This window comes from Oncorhynchus keta, chromosome 13 (genome assembly GCF_023373465.1).
Source record: "Oncorhynchus keta strain PuntledgeMale-10-30-2019 chromosome 13, Oket_V2, whole genome shotgun sequence".
NCBI lineage: Eukaryota > Metazoa > Chordata > Actinopteri > Salmoniformes > Salmonidae > Oncorhynchus > Oncorhynchus keta.
Genome location: NC_068433.1, coordinates 29284181 through 29303807, shown reverse-complemented (window position 1 = coordinate 29303807; position 19627 = coordinate 29284181). Strand labels below are relative to the sequence as shown.

General features: G+C 44.7%; 1 protein-coding gene across 6 annotated transcripts in view; it reads left to right on the top strand.

Annotated features, from left to right (window-relative positions):
- Positions 1–19627, top strand: part of LOC118388087 (RIMS-binding protein 2-like) — an 80858-nt gene that overhangs the window by 31058 nt on the left and 30173 nt on the right. The window lies entirely within an intron of this gene.

Here is a 19627-nt window from a genome sequence, read left to right as displayed (position 1 = left end):
CCCACCAACACACAGTGAAACCCAGGCCACCTAAGTATGATTCTCAATCAGAGACAACTAATGACACCTGCCTCTGATTGAGAACCATACTAGGCCGAAACATCGAAATAACCAAAACATAGAAAAACAAACATAGACTACCCACCCAACTCACGCCCTGACCATACTAACTAAACACAAAACACAGAAAATAAAGGTCAGAACGTGACAGTACCCCCCAAAGGTGCGGACTCCGGCCGCAAAACCTTGACCTATAGGGGAGGGTCTGGGTGGGCATCTGTCCGCGGTGGCGGTTCTGGCGCGGGACGCGGACCCCACTTCACCATTGTCTTTGTCCGCCTCCGTGGCTTTCTCACCATGGCAACCCTCTCAATGACCCCACTGGACAGAGGGGCAGCTCGGGACAGAGGGGCAGAAGCTCTGGACAGAGGGACAGGGGCTCTGGACAGAGGGACAGGGGCTCTGGACAGAGGGACAGGGGCTCTGGCGCCTCTGGGCTGAGGGGCTCTGGCGCCTCTGGGCTGAGGGGCTCTGGCGCCTCTGGGCTGAGGGGCTCTGGCGCCTCTGGGCTGAGGGGCTCTGGCGCCTCTGGGCTGAGGGGCTCCGGCAGCGGCGCCGGACAGGCGGGAGGCTCCGGCAGCGGCGCCGGACAGGCGGGACGCTCCGGCAGCGGCGCCGGACAGGCGGGAGGCTCCGGCAGCGGCGCCGGACAGGCGGGACGCTCCGGCAGTGGCGCCGGACAGGCGGGACGCTCCGGCAGCGGCGCCGGACAGGCGGGAGGCTCCGGCAGCGGCGCCGGACAGGCGGGACGCTCCGGCAACGGCGCAGGACAGGCGGGACGCTCCGGCAGCGGCGCAGGACAGGCGGGACGCTCCGGCAGCGGCGCCGGACAGGCGGGAGCACCTGCAGAGAGGAGACAGAGAGACAGCCTGGTGCGTGGAGCTGCTACAGGAGGCAGCGGCGCCGGACAGGCGGGACGCTCCAGCAGCGGCGCCGGACAGGCGGGAGGCTCCGGCAGCGGCGCCGGACAGGCGGGAGGCTCCGGCAGTGGCGCCGGACAGGCGGGAGGCTCCGGCAGCGGCGCCGGACAGGCGGGAGGCTCCGGACAGGCGGGAGGCTCCGGCAGCGGCGCCGGACAGGCGGGAGGCTCCGGCAGCGGCGCCGGACAGGCGGGAGGCTCCGGCAGCGGCGCCGGACAGGCGGAACGCTCCGGCAGCGGCGCCGGACAGGCGGGAGCACCTGCAGGGAGGAGACTGAGAGACAGCCTGGTGCGTGGGGCTGCCACAGGAACTACCAGGCTGGGGAGACTTTCAGGAGGCTTGGTGTTAGGAGGAGCCTGAAAGACCGGGCTGTGGGGGAGCACTGGAGCTCTGGTGCGCAACCTTGGCACCACTTTCCCAGGCTGGACAACTACTCGAGCCCGGACCCTCCAGAGTGCAGGCACAGGTTGAACCGGGCTGTGGGTAAGCACGGGAGATCTAGTGCTTACTACACGCACCTCTCCCCTAGGCTCCACTCCCACAGTTGCCCGGTACGAGCGGAGCGCAGGCAGAGGACGCACTGCACCCTCCCAGCGCCCCGGAGACACAGCACGCAGAGCCGGCGCAGGATAACCTGGACCAAGATACCGGCGACCAGACCCGCTGAGCAGGCACCATACGCCCTGGCTCAATGCCCAAACTCGCATGGCACTCTCGGGGGGCTGTCCTATAGCGCACCGGGCTATGGACACGCACTGGCGACACCGTGCGCTCAACCGCATAACACGGTGCCTGACCAGTAATGCGCTGCTTATCATAAGCACGAGGAGTGAGCTCAGGTCTGCTACCTGGCTTAGTATCACACCTCGTGTGCCCCCCCCCCAAAAAAATTTGGGGCTGCCTCTCGTACCTGTCGCACTGCCGTGCTGGCTCCTCATATTGCCGCCGCTCAGCTCTCGCTGCCTCCAGCTCTGCTTTGGGGCTGCGATTTTCCCCAGCCCGTGCCCAGGGTCCCTCTCCGTTCAGTATCTGCTCCCATGTCCAGGAGTCCTGTGATGGTGGCCTCTGTTGTTGATGCTGCTGCTGCTGTCGTCGCTGTCCTTTACCACGCCGCTTGGTCCGATTTTGGTGGGTGATTCTGTAATGAGTTTCCTCCTCTTCTTCCGAAGAGGAGAGGCGAAACGGATCAGAGGACCAATACGCGGCGTGGTAATTTTCCATGGTACTTTTTAATGCTATAAGGTACACATGAACAAAACTAACAAAACAAGAAATGTGAAACTCAAAACAGTCCTATCTGGTGCACACACAGAGACAGGAAACAATCACCCACCAACACACAGTGAAACCCAGGCCACCTAAGTATGATTCTCAATCAGAGACAACTAATGACACCTGCCTCTGATTGAGAACCATACTAGGCCGAAACATCGAAATAACCAAAACATAGAAAAACAAACATAGACTACCCACCCAACTCACGCCCTGACCATACTAACTAAACACAAAACACAGAAAATAAAGGTCAGAACGTGACAAAGGCCTAGAACCTTAAATGTGTAATGCGAACTATTGCTACCTGGCTCAGATACTTGGAAACGTCCTGTGACCACACCTGACAGCACTTACTAAAACATCTTCCCATGTCTAGTTGTTAGGTCTATCAATCCTATTTTCTTTTTTTCTGATATAGTTCACATGTTGTGGAATCCTTCTGATGTGTTTCCAGCTCTAGTCATCAATAATTCATTTATTGTAACGGTTGTTGTCTTCCTCTTCTGAGAAGGAGTAGGAAATATCAAACCAATATGCAGCGTGGTAAGTGTTTGTCATATTTATTACACTGAACACAGGAAACAAACAAACAAGCGAATAAAGAAAAACCGAAACAGTCCCGAATGGTGAAAAACACTGAAACAGAAAATAACTAACCAACCTCTCATAGTGGGAACACAGGCTACCTAAGTATGGTTCTCAATCAGAGACAACGATTGACAGCTGCCTCTGATTGGGAACCATACCAGGCCAAAAGCAGAAATACAAAACATAGAACAAAAACATAGAATGCCCACCCCAACTCACGCCCTGACCAACCTAAAACAGATACATAAAAAAGAAACTTAGGTCAGGACGTGACACTTATAGCTTGTCAATGAAAGATGAAAACGGTTATTTTGTGTGTGCTTGATCTTGGGCATTTTGAACTATATAACTCCTTTCTCTCTTCTGATAATTTCCTCACAATCTCCCAGACGTCTTCTTTCCAAATATACCAAGTCTGAATCATGCAATTACACATGAATAGCAGTTACATTTTGCCATTTTATTTATGAGGTTAATGGAGGTATGAAGAGTCTATTTTCCTCCTAATAGCCCATCATGGAAACATTGTTTGCAGAGTTCACAACCTGCTAGACTTGTGATGAACAAGTGTTTGAAAACATGTTTTCAAAATGCCTCCAGCTGTCCATCACTACCGTAAATAAAAACCCAACATCTGCAGTGGTACAAATATTTTACTGAATTCAACAAAAGAAAGCTACATTTTCCTCGGGATCCGGCCCAGTTGGTATTCTGTGTCCACTCATGGTATCTCTCTTCAGTTACACATCCTTGGAATAGTAGAACAGTTTCAACTTATATTTGGTCAAGACCGCACAAATATCCCTGCAAATGAAAACAGTCTGATCTCCACTAAAGCATACCGAACTGAGAAATACGTTTTGTTAACAAGTGGTTGCCATGGTGAATAATCCAGTAATAATTGTTATGACACATAAAAGGAAACATCAAAGACTTTACTGGAATCTCTAAATTAACATAGTGGCAGATCAATAAAATGATATAAATTAATATCTAAGGGGCTTTTATACAATTATTATGCAGGGTTAATAATACATTTATATGTTTTTAGGGGTTGATGTATTTTTGGTTAGGGCAAGTCTGGTCTGTGATATTGAATTAGAAACCTTAGAGAGAAAAATATATATCTATTCTTAATTAATGGCGTGGTTTCTTTTCAGCCAAATGTTGAATAGATATGCAGACAAATTAATTCATGCATGGAGGAAAAGAGGGATAATAGTATGTTGTCTTTAAAACAATTAGGCTAAATAAATGTATATTATTTTGTTCAGTAACCAATCGGCTCTCAGAACTCGTCAAGAGGCGGATTCTAAATGAAAATACTGGCAGATCAATAAAATGTCCTTGTAGATCTAATTAAATCTAGAGGATTCGAGAATTCTAAATGAATATCTAAGGGGCTTTTATACAATTATAATGCATGGTTAATAATAAATTAATATAATTGCAGGGGTTGATGCATTTTTCACAAGGGCAAATCTGGTCTGTGATACTGAGATAGAAATGTCAAACCTTAGAGTACTTATATTTACATTGAGGTAATTTAATATATATATATTTTAGGAATAATAGCCTACTGTCTGTAGTCGTAAAAACATTTAGGCTAAATAAATTGATATTATTTAGTTGTGTAACAGATCGGCTCTTGGAACTTATTAAAAGGCGGCTTCTATCAATATAATCATCATTCAGAAGGTTAAACACATAGGTTTTAGACCTGCAGTAAATGTAACCCTTGTGTTGTCTTAAGGGTCAAAAATGACCTGCCACTATGTTTAACAGCAGAGAAAACCCCCTAAATGATATTCTTTCGACTTGAAATTTGGACTTATGCCAGAGTGACCCCAACATTAGAAAAATTTAAACACTTTTGTTCATATGTCCATGAAAGCTGTACACCACCAGGGTACAAAGATTGTTTAGGGTCATTTTTGACCCTGCAGTTATAAAATGATTTACACACCAGAAAAAAACCACAAAGACACACACACACAAACACACTGAGAAATGTAGATTATGTGTGCTACTGATTGTACTCAGACAAAACAAAACAAATATTGTGCATGTGCAGCATCTCCCCTCCATGACCCCACACATGACTCAACTTCACAGACAAAATAAACAGCATTTCAGACAAAATAAACACTTCTTGAAAGCATTGTTTACTAATGCGGAAGGCAGTCAGAAGCTATAAAGGTGCTGTAGATGACAGTCCCCCCAGTTCTCTCTTTGCTGAAGCTATGAGTGCACGTTTCAGTGCCCAACAGGTCGTAGATCAGATTTTTTCAGATGTCCACGAGGAACAACAGTGATTTAGAAGAGGAGGAGGTATCTGAAGAAGAAGATGGGAAAGAAGAAATGGCCAAATCTGAAAGAGAGACATTTTTGTCAAAGAACAGTAAAATAATATACAGTGCCTTCCAAAGTATTCATCTACCTTCGCATTTTTCCTATTTTGTTGCATTACCATCTTTCACAACTTCTACCGAAGGTAACTCCTCTCCCTGTTTGGGCGGCACTCGGTGGTCGGCGTTTCCTGGTTTACTAGCCACCACGATCCCTTTTTCCTTTTCTGTTTGTTTTGTCTGTGATTCTTTTTCACGCCTGGTTTCATTTGCGTTAATTTCTGTGTGTATAAGGGTAACCTGTTGCCTGCCTTAGTTTGTGCGGGATTAGACTTTTGTGTATTGTACTCGATTGTATTTACAGATTGTTGTTTTCACGGTTACGCATGTGTATATGAGTGTCGGAACTGTGTTTGTTCCTCCACGAGTTCTCAGTATCGAGAGCGTAGTTTGTATTTTCGACTGTGCCATTTTTGTGTTGGTGGACTGACTAATTGATTAAACACGCTTCTCCGACATGCCTGCTCTCCTGCACCTGACTCCTACACCTCTCACCTAGACGCACGTTATCACAGAATCCCGCACCACCATCTATGGAGTCAGCAGGAGTGGACGCACTCCCAGTGTCCATGGAGGAGCGCGTTCAACACCACACGGCAGTGTTACACCAGCTGGGGACCGCAATGGATCAGGTGATGGCGACGATGGAAAGATGGGAGAGAGATGGCCTTCCCACACCTCCATCAGCCACACCCCAACCAGTACCAACCCCCTCTCCTTCATTGCCTAGGCACAGTGGGATTCGACTCGTACTCCGGACGGCGGCCGGGTGCCAGGGGTTCTAACTCCAGATGGACTTATACCTGGCAACCATTCATCCGGCTCCTTCGGGAGGTGAGAGTGTGAACACCCTTGTCTCCTGCCTCTCAGGTAAAGCCCTGGATTGGGCTAACACGGTATGGAACGATCCTGACTCGGCGAGGCTACTACCCAGAGTTTAGCCGGGTGAACGGCTGTTCCATCTGAGGCAGGAGAAGAGGAGTGAGTTAGAGCTCAGGACTTTGCTCTAGAGTTCCGGACAGTGGCTGCTGGCGCAAGATGGAAAGACAGGGCCCTGATCGATCACTATAGGTGCAGTTTGCACGAGGACGTCCGTAGGGAGCTGGCCTGTAGAAACACCACCCTCTCCTTGGACCAGCTGATCAACATGTCCATTTGGTTGGACAACTTGCTGGCGACCCGCGGACGTCCAGATCGGGTTCTGTCAGTTCCATCCCCCAGCTCCTCTACTCCAACACCCATGGAGCTAGGAGGTGCTGCAGTGAGGGCGACCGGAGGAGGGGGCCTTTCCTGTGCCAGCTGTGGTCGCAGAGGGCACACTGAGCACTGCTCGGAGTCGGCACCAAGCTCAACCAGAGCCCCCTGTTGGTCACTGATTGTTTTTCCTGAATTTGTCCCTCTTTCCCGGCATAAGGCGGGGAATAAGGCGGGGAATTGTATTGACTGCGGTTTAGCGCATAGGTTAGGGATCCCCCATGTTCAGTTTGACAAACCCGTCCGTGCAATGACTATAGGGGTCTAAATTCCATCACGGAGGGGTATAGTTACCCGTTACCTCTCATTGCCATGGCGATTGAGTCATTTCATGGAGCATGCTTTTTCATAAAACTGGATCTCAGGAGTGCATATAACTTGGTGCGTATCCGGAAGGAGATGAGTGGAAGACAGTGTTTAGTACCACATCCGGCCATTATGAGTACCTCGTCATGCCGTACGGGTTGAAGAATGCTCCAGCAGTCTTCCAATCTTTTGTTGACGAGATTCTTGTTCTTCAACCAGGCCGTCTCCTTCCTTGGGTATCGCATTTCTACATTGGGGGTTGGTGATGGAGTGTGACCGCATTGCAGCCGTGCGTAATTGGCTGACTCCAACCAGGGTAAAGGAGGTGCAGCGGTTCTTAGGGTTTGCCAATTACTACCAGAGGTTTATCTGGGGTGCTGGGCAGGTGGCTGCTCCCATTACGTCACTGCTGAAGTGGGGGCCGGTGCGTCTGGGGTGGTCGGCTGAGGCGGACAGGGCTTTTGGTCGCCTGAAGGCTCTTTTCACCTCGGCTCCCGTGCTGGCGCATCCGAACCCCTGTAGTGGAATTTTCCTGTATTTACCAAATCATGAGAGCAAACCACACACAAGTCAGAGTTATCATAAAGTCCATCTTTAATTATATGAGCTCCATCACAACCCCGTGACTCTCAGATCAATTCAGTGTCTATCAATGAATTCTCTGATAGTCCTTACAAAACAGTTCTTAGTATCATTTATAGCCAAGACACACCCATCTCAACTCCCATGACGAATAACAGATCTTAGGAACATTTACAAAGGAAGACTTTACTTGAGAGAGGAGTATTCCATAGCCAGACAGCATTAGCTATAAATTATTGTTCAGTTTGCTCTCCTAAAATGAGGTTCTACTTCTCGTTCCATAGTACCAAGACATTAGGATATATATCAATTGTTATTTTAGACACTCCCATTCTGGACAAGCTCACGGAGACACAGTGACTGGCACACAGACATTGTGGAGCCAAGAGATAATTGGTTCCCCCTCAATCATCCCTTCACATGGTTTAAAAGATATGTTTACATATGAAGACAAGCTTGACCTCTCCCCTTTCTTTGGCCCAACTAACTGAAACCTGACAGAGAACATATAACTGCAACCGGCCAACAGTATTATCCAAAAATAGACATTCAAATGACATATCTCACATAAGCATGCAATAAAATAAATAAAACATTTGATTTATAAATGTTACCTAAATAATTCTGATTCCGCCACGACACCCCTCTTTGGCATTCATAGTAGAGGTGGACACGTCCGAGGCTGGGATTGGAGCCGTGCTCTCACAGCGCTCGGGTACACCACCGAAGCTCCGCCCCTGTGCTTTCTTTTCTCAGAAGCTCTGCCCGGCGGAGCGAAACTATGACGTGCTGGATCGGGAGCTGCTGGCTGTCGTCAGGGCCCTGAAGGTGTGGAGACATTGGCTTGAGGGGGCTCAACACCATTTTCTCATCTGGGCTGACCACCGTACTCTAGAGTACATTTGGGCTGCGAGGAGACTGAACCCTCGTCAGGCAAGGTGGGCCATGTTTTTCACCCAATTTAGGTTCACCATCTCCTATAGACCAGGCTCCCAGAACACTAAGGCAGACGCACTGTCTCGACTATATGATACCGAGGAGCGGGCCATCGATCCTGCGCCCATCCTCCCGGCTTCTTGTCTGGTGGCACCTGTGAGGTGGGAGGTGGACGCAGACATCGAGCGAGCATTGCGTGTAGAGCCTACTCCACCACAGTGTCCAGCTGGACGGGTGTACATTCCACTGGAGGTTAGAGACAGGCTGATTTGGTGGGCTCACACGTCCCCCTCCTCTGGTCACCCGGGGATCGGTAGGACGGTGCGATGTCTTAGTGGGAAGTACTGGTGGTCCACTTTACCCAAGGACGTGAGGGTTTATGTGGCCTCCTGCTCGGTGTGCGCTCAGTACAAGGCTCCTAGGCACCTGCCCAGAGGGAAGTTACAACCCCTTCCCGTTCCACAGCGGCCTTGGTCACACCTGTCGGTTGACTTCCTGACCGATCTGCCACCGTCACAGGGCAACACCATGATCCTGGTCGTTGTGGATCGGTTTTCTAAGTCCTGTCGTCTCCTCCCTTTGCCCGGTCTCCCTACAGCCCTACATACTGCGGAGGCCCTGTTTACTCACGTCTTCTGGCACTACGGGGTGCCTGAGGACATTGTTTCTGATCGGGGTCCCCAGTTCACGTCCAGGATGTGGAAGGCATTCATGTAACGTTTGGGGGTCTCGGTCAGAGTAATGGGCAGGTCGAGAGAATGAACCAGGATATGGGTAAGTTTCTGCGGTTGTATTGCGTGGTTAAAAAACGAGTTTTAAAACGATTCCAACCTAAGTGTATGTAAACATTTCCGACTTCAACTGTATATACATACATACTGCATATATACACATACCTACACACATACATACATACATACATACATACATACATACATACATACATACATACATACATACATACATACATACATACATACATACATACATACATACATACATACATACATACATACATACATACATACCATATACAGACTCATAAATACAGAAAAAAAGAAACAGAAGTCACTTGAACCCAGTCTGACAAAGGGAAGATTCATATGATAGACAAGCATATACACAATCTATATACACACACCATTATCCATATAGAAGCTAAATATTTGTACTATTTAATTATAGGTAGCCCTTTTTCTTTTATTCCAGGCTTCATGTAAATATTTCGCAAACGGAAACACACAATGGACAAAAAACAAACAAACAGTAGTCTCTGGGATGCAGTGTGGAATGGTGATTTTCCGTGCCACGATGCCACTGAAAGTCTTGCACACTTTCTCAATAATGCTATGATTTGATAACCGTGAGTGAAGACCTGCAAGATTTGTGAGAGACAAACTGGCGGCCATAAGAGAGGTCTGGGAAAATGGGTGGAGCGTCTGCCATACCTCTACAACCCTGGAACTGAAGTAACAGTGGATGAGCAACTGGTTCCATTCAGAGGTAAGTTTTTATTTTCATATCTGTAATATAATATGTATTGCTGTAATATCATTGATTTATGTGATTGTTTTCTGTGACACTGATGCTAATTACTGTCAAAAGGTCGCTGTCCTTTCCGGCAGTATATGCTCAGCAAGCCAGCAAAGTATGGCATCAAGATATGGGTGGCCTGTGACACACAATCCAGCTACGCTTAGAAGATGCAAGTCTACACAGGGAAGCCGACCAGTGGAGGCACGGAGAAGAACCAGGGATGCGATTTTTGCTTGATGTGACAGATAGACTGAGGAGGCACAATGTCACATGTGACAATTTCTTCACCTCTTATGAACTCAGCCAGCAGCTCCTGAAGAGGAAGATCACGATGGTTGGCACAGTTAGAAAGAACACGCCTGAGCTCCCCCTGCACTCCTCACACCAAGGGGGAGAGAGGCCTTCTCATCAAAGTATGCCTTCACCCTTACCACCACTCCAGTTTCTTACCTCCCAAAGATGAACAAGAATGTGGTTCTCCTGAGCACACTGCACAAAATGGCTGAGACCAGTGATAGTGAGGACAGGAAACCAGCCATCATCCTGGACTACAACCACAACAAAGGAGGCATGGACAACCTGGACAAGGTGATTGGAACTTACAGCTACAGGAGGATTAGTGCCCGCTGGCCCCTGGTCATCTTCCATAACATCATTGATGTGTCCTCATACAATGCCTTCATGATATGGAACAAGATCAACCTTACCTGGGTGCCTGATAAGCGGAACAAGAGGAGGGTGTTCCCTGGGCAGCTGGGTAAGGCACTTATAACCCCACACATTCAAAGAAGGGAGCGCCCCCCACGCACAGCAGCCACTGCAGCGCTTGTGAAAGCTGTACAGAGGGCTGAATCTTGTCCTGATCCACCTGAGGCTGCAGCTGGGGCAGGCAAGAGGAGGTGATGCCAATTCTGCCCCCAAACGAAGGACTGTAAATCAAATACTATGTGCTTCACATATGAGAAATACATCTTCAAAGTCATGCACACACACTTGCATATTGTCCCACATGTGCTAATTAGAGTTGATTGATTTATGTTCTTCACATTTTTTTTAAAATATCTTATGTTATTCTTATTTATTGTAGTTGAATTCCTCGTTGTACAGTATGTAAGAATATATCACTATGGTGCCAAACATGTTCAAGACTGATATAGTTTCCATTCAATAAAATGCATTCAAAACTACTTTCTGCATATTTCTGCTACTTTCTTAGGTTATACAAGTGCTATCTCTTGCTAGAAAAAATATGTTTACACCGATGTAGTACCTTCAGCAATAATAATAATAATAATAATAATAGTAAAGAAAACAATAATGACAGTGGTGTCCACTGATTAAATGCAGTCTTGGTTAACCTCTTGCTCCTACCTGACACGCAGGCGTCCCATCTAGACATCGGGAAATGCAAATGCGCTACGCTAAATGCTAATAGTACTAGTTAAAACTCAAACGTTCATTAAAATACACATGCAGGGTATTGAATTAAAGCTACACTCGTTGTGAATCCAGGCAACGAGTCAGATTTTTAAAATGCACAAATAAAATATAAAACATTCATTACCTTTGACCATCTTCTTTGTTGGCACTCCTAGATGTCCCATAATCACTATTGGGTCTTTTTTTCGATTAAATCGGTCCATATATAGCCTAGATATCGATCTATGAAGACTGTGTGATAAACGGAAAAAAATAGCGTCTTATAACGTAACATCATTTTTTTATATTAAAAAAGTCGACGATAAACTTTCACAAAACACTTCGAAATACTTTTGTAATGCAACTTTAGGTATTAGTAAACGTTAATAAGCGATCAAATTGATCACGAGGCGAAGTATATTCTTTAGCTGTCCGTCTGGAAATAATGTCCTGGTAAATCTCAACCAAAATATCCGGTCGGAGACTTGAACAAATGGCTTGTCTCTTCTTCGTTTGACCAAGAAACAAAGCCTAGGCAAATGACAAGACTGTTGACATTGTGTGGAAGCTGTAGGTATTGCAACCTCAGCCCCATTTATTGTGGTTCGCCATTATCAATGGGTTGAAGTGGCGGATGGATATATATTTCCATTTTCAGTGATCAGATTTTCCTGCGCTTTTCTATGAAACGCACGTTCTGTTATAGTCACAGCCGTGATTTAACCAGTTTTATAAACGTCTGAGTGTTTTCTATCCACACATACTAATCATATGCATATACTATATTCCTGGCATGAGCAGCAGGGTGCTGAAATGTTGCGCGGTTTTTAACAGAATGTTCGAAAAAGTAGGGGGTAGGAGTAACAGGTTAAATGCAGCATTGTGAAGAGGGAAAACCCACATCTTTACAAAGTTTGATGAATGACAGGTTGTTTCTTCATGCAAAATAGATTTGGGGTTTAAAATTCAATTTAGCTGCCTAAAAATGGGTCATTTTTTACCCTTGGGGCAAGGGGAGAATACAGAATGTTAAGATTACAGAATGTTAAGATTACAAGATTACAAGGGTTAAATTAGATTTACTGGTTCATTTTTTATTAGGTTACAATAATCCACACCTTCTGGGAATGTTAAAATGTACAAATGTTATGGGTGGAGTTAGATATATGGCTATCAGAAGTATTAAAATAATCCAATGTCAGCCTTTAAATGTTTAAGTGCGTGTGGGCGATGGAGAGAAACAAAACGGTGAAGTTTGAGGCAATGTGGCAGAGAGCAGGCGCTGGAGATATGGTGTCAGCAGGTTGTTCTGGACAGGTGTGATATAGTTGTTGTTTCTATGTGTATGTTTTGTATTGTCTACAAATATCCAATACATTCTTTAAAAAAACATATTAAAAATTAAAAGCTTGCAACACACATCTTATAATTCATTATGAATAGGATTTAGTATATTTTCTTAATTTACATTATTCACTGTGACCACAGTTTCACAAATAATTGAGCACAAACAATATGAGCAGATTAATTTAATCAAAACAGTCCAAACATTTATTTATAAACCTTTCTAGTGCAGGGGTTCCGCTAGATGGACACCTCAACAACATTCTGCTGAAAAGGCAGTGCGCAAAAATATTTTTTACAAATATGTAACTTTCACACATTAACAAGTCCAATACAGCAAATGAAAGATAAACATCTTGTTAATCTACCCATCGTGTCCAATTAAAAAAATGCTTTACAGCTAAAGCACAACATATGATTAGATTAGATCATAGCCAAGTTAAAAAAACACACAGCCATTTTTCCAGCCAAGTCACAAAAAGCAGAAATATAGATCAAATTAATCACTAACCTTTGATGATCTTCATCAGATGACACTCATAGGACATCATGTTAGAAAATACATGTATGTTTTGTTCGATAATGTGCATATTTATATCCAAAAATCTCAGTTTACATTGGCGCCTTACGTGCAGTAATGTTTTGATTCCAAAACATCCAGTGATTTTGCAGAAATACTCATAATAAACATTGATAAAAGATACAAGTGTTATTCACAGAATTAAAGATAGACTTCTCCTGAATGCAAGATTTTTTAAAAAACTTTACGGAAAAAGCATAATCTGAGAACAGCGCTCAGAACCCAAAACAGCCAGAGGAACATCCGCCATTTTGGAATCAACAAAGTTTGAAATAACACCATAAATATTCCCTTACCTTTGATGATCTTCATCAGAAGGCACTCCCAGGAATCCCAGGTTGACAATAAATGACTAATTTGTTCCATAAAGTTCCATCATTTATGTCCTAATAGCCACTTGTTGTTAGCATGTTCAGCTCAGCAATCCATCTTCATGAGGCGCGAGCATTTCGTCCAGACAAAAACTCGAAAAGTTCCACGACAGTCCTTTAGAAACATGCCAAACGATGTATGGAATCAATCTTTAGGATGTTTTTAAACATAAAACATCAATAATGTTCCATCCGGAGAATTCCTTTGTCTTCAGAAAAGCACTGGAACGAGAAGTAACTCTGTCGGTTGGATTTTTCTCAGGTTTTCGCCTGCCATATGAGTTTTGCTATACTCACAGACATCATTTAAACAGTTTTAGAAACTTCAGAGTGTTTTCTATCCAATACTAATAATAATATGCATATATTAGCATCTGGGACAGAGTAGGCGGTAGTTCACTCTGGGCATGCTATTCATCCAAAAGTGAATATGCTGCCCCCATCCCAAAAAGGTTAAAGACATTCAGAATGTGGGTACTTATTTATTTTGATCCTGTCAAACCCTAATCTGTTTCACCTGTCTTTGTGCTTGTCTCCACCCTCCTCCAGGTGTCGCCCATTGTCCCCATTTTCCCCAGTGTATTTATACCTGAGTTCTCTATTTGTCTGTCGACAGTTCGTTTTGTTTGTCAAGCCTACCTGTGGTTTTCCCCTTGCTCATGTCTTTTCTAGTTCCTGTTTTGTAGTTTTCCTGGTTTTGACCATTCTGCCTGCCTTGACCCTAAACCTGCCTGTCGTTCTGTACCTTGTCACACCACCCTGGATTATTGACACCTGCCTGCCCTGACCCCGAGACTGCCTGCCGTTCTGTACCTTATGGACTCTGATATTGATTACTGACCTCTGCCTGCCCTCTGTTCTAGTAATACACATTTGTTACTTCGACACTCTCTGCATCTGGTTCTTCTCCTGAAACGTGATAGATACAATTCCAAGAATGAGTGAGTCACTCAGCTTTATGCTGCAAAATCCTCGCTGGACTCGCTTTCATTCCATTTCTTCTTCACATCAGCAAAGAAGGACTGTGTTTCAGAAACTCACTTCATATAGAGGGGCTATCACACTTTCACACTGTGGTAAATAAAGCCAATATGTTATTTAGAATAACTTATTTCTGTTTTTAGAGGGAGAAAAACTAAAAGCCCACCGTGCTATTTTTCGAAAATCGGCAGTCCGCATGTCAAGTGTAAAATTGGCCATTGAATTTACCAAAGTTCTCTCTCCACTCTTTTTTTGCCTGATGCAGGACTCTAGTACCAAAGAAGAGAGACTCTTAGACTGAAAACACCTCCATTAATTTAGGAAAATATAGTAAATTTGTGCGACAGTTTAGACTACCGATAGATCAGTGTTCTAACTCCCCCTTGTGATAGTGTGGTGCAATGACAGAATTATGTAATTTTAAACAATCTGCCACCATCCACCGTAAATGGTTGCGGCATAAGCTTTAAACTTCTAAAGGACGAAACACTGTAGGAAAATGTTTTATTTAATATATTTTAGAATAAGGCTCTAACGTAACAAAATGTGGAAAAAGGGAAGGGGTCTTAATACTTTCCGAATGCACTGTATGAATCCTTATTTCGACAGCAAACCCACCCCTTGGTCTGTGTGGCCAAAGACCACTATTTTCATGTTATCTGACCATAGTACTGGTTCCAATCCAAGTGCCAATGCTGTTAAGCAAACTCCAGGCGCTTATATTTGTTGGATGACATACATATCTCTTTGGCCACGCACACCAGTGGTGGGTTTGGCGTTGAAAGAAGGATGCCTAGTCAAAGCAGTGATGTTACCCTGAAAGGCTGAAGGGACAATTAAATGTTTCATTTGTCAATACTCTCTCTGCATTGTGTGGCTGTAGGTAAGGGGAAGAGCTGTCGAAGCAACCACCTGGTGAAAAGCACAAAGAGCGTGAGAGAGTGGGGGAGAGAGGGAGAACAGAGGTTGGGATGATGATGGAGGAAATCAGCCAGAGCTGTCAGTGTCAATTAGTCACTGGAAGTGTTGAGGGCTCTCTCTCTCCTGGTCTGTCCACCCTCGACCAGGCAGGCTGGGACGCAAATATGGATTTCAGTGTTGTATAGCTCTACAGCTGAGCACCGGTCCTTACTGAAAATCAATGCTTTTCAGTTCCACTTGCAGATTTTTGTAACCATATGTGTTTTAATTTGTTATCCCTTTGTGGGGTGAGTTTTACAGAATTTTGTCAGCGTTCTATTTTTGGAATTTCACAGCAAGTTTGAAGTATCCATAGAATGTTCAATAAATAACAGGATGAAATCTGTACACTTCAAAGGGTTAAATAAGCAATCCAACTCCTCACGAGGCTAGGAATAAAGGCTTGTCTTATAGGTAGCAGGACCAATGTGAATAGTTGACTCGCAGGTGGAGGAGGAGATGTCACTGCCTGCCAGTGTACCCATACCTCTCTCTCTCTCTATATATATATATATATATATATATATATATGTAGACATCTATATATATATGTCTACATACATCTTAGCCAAATACATTTAGACTCAGTTTTTCCAAGTAAAAATTCCCTGTCTTTGGTCAGTTAGGATCACCACTTGATTTTAATTAAATGCCAGAATAATAGTAGAGAGAATGAATTATTTCAGTTTTTATTTGATTTATTTCATCACATTCCCAGTGGGTCAGAAGTTTACATACACTCAATTAGTATTTGATAGCGTTGCCTTTAAATTGTTTAACTTGGGTCAAGCATTTCAGGTAGCATTCCACAAGATTCCCACAATAAGTTGGGTGAATTTTGGCCCATTCCTCCTGACAGAGCTGGTGTAACTGAGTCAGGTTCATAGGCCTCCTTGCTTGCACACACATTTTTAGTTCTGCCCATAGATTTTCACTAGGATTGAGGTCAGGGTTTTGTGATGGCCACTCCAATACCTTGACATTGCTGTCCTTAAGCCATTTTGCCACAACTTTGGAAGTATGCTTGGGGTCATTGTCCATTTGGAAGACCAATTTGCAATCAAGCTTTAACTTCCTGACTGATGTCTTGAGGTGTTGCTTTAATATATCCACATAATTTTCCTCCCTCATGATGCCATCTACTTTGTGAAGTGCACCCGTCCCTCCTGCAGTAAAGCACCCCCACAACATGATGCTGCCACCCCCGTGCTTCATGGTTGGGATGGTGTTCTTTGGCTTGCAAGCCTCCCCCTTTTCCCTCCAAAGATAACAATGGTCATTATGGCCAAGCAGTTCTATTTTTGTTTCATCAGACCAGAGGACATTTCTCCAAAAAGTATGATCTTTGTCCCCATGTGCAGTTGCAAACCGCAGTCTGGAAGTTTAATGGTGGTTTTGGAACAGTGGCTTCTTCCTTGCTGAGTGGCCTTCGTCAAGTAATTATTGAATCAGTGTTCATAAATTCTGTCTGATACAGACAGATAAAGGTTGTAAAGGTTGTAAAGTTCTGGTCTTAAATAAAACAGACAGAATTCCCAGCTCACAATTGATCAGATCCCAGTTTATTTGCGAGAGCTCTCAAGTTTTCACAAATACATTCCTTCTTATACCATCCTAAACTACGCACATACACACCAACATGGATTTTCTCATGAGTCTAACCACAGTTTATAACCCCTCAGCTGACAGTTCCAGGCTCCCCCAGACACTATAACTCTGGAGGAGCTCTCCCTGTCCTCTCTTCTCTCCACATACATCCCTTTCTTCCTAGGAACATGCCATATAACCCCTTCCTAATGAACAAACATTATTTAATACTACAAGAAAGACAGGGTAGAATTCTTGCCAGTTAAAGTGCAGTATTCCTCATTTAGTCATTATTGATTAAAAAATCCCATAACACCTTTCAAGTTATGTCGATATAGGACTAGTTTTACTGTGGATATAGATACTTTTGTACCTGTTTCCCCAGCATCTTCACAAGGCCTTTTGCTGTTGTTCTGGGATTGATTTGCACTTTTCGCACCAAAGTACATTCATCTCTAGGAGACAGAACGTGTCTCCTTCCTGAGTGGTGTGATAGCTGCGTGGTCCCATAGTGTTTATACTTGTGTACTATTGTTTGTACAGATGAACGTGGTACCTTCAGGCATTTGGAAATTGCTCCCAAGGATGAACCAGACTTGTTGAGGTCCACAATTCTTTTCTGAGGTCTTGGCTGATTTCTTTTGATTTTTCCATGATGTCAAGCAAAGAGTTTGAAGGTGGGCCTTGAAATACATCCACAGGTACACCTCCAATTGACTCAAATAATGTCAATTAGCTTATCAGAAGTTTCTAAAGCCACTACATAAACAATTGATGGAAAAATGACTTGTCATGCACAAAGTAGATGTCCTAACCGTCCTAACTTTCCAAAACTATAGTTTGTTAACAAGAAATTTGTGGAGTGGTTGAAAAACGAGTTTTAATAGTCTTAGGGATAAGATTTCCATTGAAATTGGAGGGAGCGCAATTCAAATAAATTATCGTAACATTAAACATTCATGAACATACAAGTATCGTATATCATTTAAAATCTTAAATTAATGTTAATCTAACTGCGTTGTCCGATTTACAATAGGCGTTACGGCGAAAGCATACCATGCGATTGTTTGAGGACGGTGCCCCAAATCAACATATTTTTCAACCAGCACAGGCTTCATAAAATCCAAAATAGCGATTCAATAAATCACTTTCTTTTGAAGATCTTGCAATCCCAAGGGTCCCAGCTACAACACTTTTCAAAAAACAAGCCTGAAAACTTGAATACATACTGTTGACATCTAGTGGAAGCCATCGGAATGACTCCAACCTAAGTGTATGTTAACTTCCGACTTCAACTGTATATATATTTCTATCACCCCCCACTCTCTTCTCTAGTCTCTCCCCCCTCAATTCTGCCTGTGTGTGACAAACAGTGGTGTTGACACAGAGGCCGTGTTCAGTCCTCTCAGGGCTGAGGCACAAAGTGGATCTGGCACCTGAAGTGCACTAACATCAGGATTAGCCACGTAGGAGAGGTGTCTCCACAGCCAGTGGGTGATACAGTACAGTAGATTACAATGTAGGGAGAGAGGAAGGGATGGGGAGAATGTGTTACACAATCAGATTAGGAATGCCCCACACATACACACCGCTCTGTGCCGGCACCTTAACATCCACACATACACTCCGGCGCACACACGCTTACGCACTCACATTGGCAGTCTATTGTTTATTGAGTCCCTCCATATGTGCAGACAATTTGATGATAGGGAGCCTGCTGAGGCTTTACCCTCCCCGAAAATCCTCCATCCACCCTGGGTCTAGAGCTGGCACCCACCCTTACGGCACTCTCTGTCTCTTTGTCTCTCTCTTACTCTGTCTCTCTCTCTCTCTCTCTCTCTCTCTCTCTCTCTCTCTCTCTCTCTCTCTCTCTTCTCTCTCTCTCTCTCTCTCTCTCCTCTCTCTCGCTGTATCTCTGTTCAGGACTTAAGCCTGTTACATAATTGTATTAAAGCAGGAATCACTTCACACCTCCACTCTGTGAGATTTGGCATTATCCTCCCCAGATCTGGCAGAAGGAAGACCGCCTCTCAACTCCTTTGTGACAAATGGCACCCCATTCCCAATGTAGTGCACTAATTTTGACCAGGGTCATAGAGGCATTTGGGATGCACATATTGAGCAGAGTTGATCATCAACATGAGGTTGACTCCACTATAATATGCTGATTAATCTCCTGGATCATTGGAGATCTCAAGGCATCACTGTTAATGGTGTTGGCCTCACTAAATAGAGGGTGGCAACGTGCAGCTGTGTATTCTGCCTTCTAGATCAGTGGTTCTCAATCCTGGTCCCGGTGACACATTTTAGTTTTTGCCCTAGCTCTACACACCTGATTCAAACCATCAAAGCCTGCTTTCTTGTCAGCGGTGTAGTGCTAGGACCAAAACAATAATGTGCACCCCCTTGGGTCTCCAGGACCAGGATTGAGAACCACAGTTGTAGATAACGGAGGGGTTTTGTGTGCTGGTGAACCACTTCGGCCCACACAAGGTACGACAACCTGCGATGAATGTCTCT